This window comes from Cynara cardunculus, assembly GCF_001531365.2.
Source record: "Cynara cardunculus var. scolymus isolate 2C chromosome LG 13, CcrdV1, whole genome shotgun sequence".
NCBI classification, from domain to species: Eukaryota; Viridiplantae; Streptophyta; class Magnoliopsida; order Asterales; family Asteraceae; genus Cynara; species Cynara cardunculus.
Window position 1 is genome coordinate 22,836,729 of NC_037540.1, and position 914 is coordinate 22,837,642.

At 39.8% G+C, this 914-nt stretch overlaps 1 non-coding gene across 1 annotated transcript; it reads left to right on the forward strand.

The window, feature by feature from the left end:
* Positions 1–606: 606 nt before the first annotated feature.
* LOC112526231 lies at positions 607–713 on the forward strand. The gene has a single exon (XR_003070557.1). It is a non-coding gene; the product is annotated as a small nucleolar RNA R71 (small nucleolar RNA).
* Positions 714–914: the final 201 nt, after the last annotated feature.

Here is a 914-nt window from a genome sequence, read left to right on the forward strand (position 1 = left end):
GTGGTTTGTTTTGAAAAGATGGTTGAGCAGCTTGAAAATTCTGGTGATGATGATTTTGAGAGTTAGAACTGCTTGCATTTTGTTGAGGTTAAAAATTAGAGTTTCCTTGTTGCTTATGAATGGGTGGATTCAAACTCGGACTGTTCCATGAAAAATTTGGGTGTTGTCTCCAACTAGCATTGCATGTGTTGGAATTGAGATTTGATCTATTATGAACATAATTGACAGATTCAGATTTATGTGGACAAAGTAAGAATGTTTCCCTCCACAACAAACAAATTGCACTGAGAGCACTGCTGGAATAGGTGTAGTAATAGTTGGCTGCACTCTTTGGCCAAAAGTTAGGTTTTTAAGCATGTTGCCCATGGAAGAGAGTTGTGCTGTTAATGCCGTGTATGTATCTACATCATGAATTCTGGCTGTCTTCTTTTGTGGTTGGGCACATGGATCAGCCTAATGTCCATTGTTGGCAGAAATCTTTTCAAGGATTCATACCCTTCATTGTAGGTACACGCTGTAAAGGCTCCTCCTGCAGTCGCATCGAGCATCTATTTAGCCATGAGACTTAACCCATCGTAGAATTTCTCCAGTTGAATGCAGTAATGAATGCCATGGTGTGGGCATTTCCTTAACAGCTCTTTAAGCCTCTCTCATGCATCAGGAACAATTTCATCGTCCATTTGTTTAAAAAGACAGATTTCATTTCTGGACTTAGCGTTCCTGGTGGGTGAAAAATATTTTCACAAAAACTTTTCAGCCATATTGCCCCATGATGGTACAAACTTGGTGGTAATGAATTAAACCAAGACTTTGCCCGATCCCGGGAAACAAAGTCAGTCTTAGAGCATCGTTAGACACTCCAAGGATCAAGAAGGCATCAGTAATTTCCATGAAAGATTTTAGATGTGAATGAG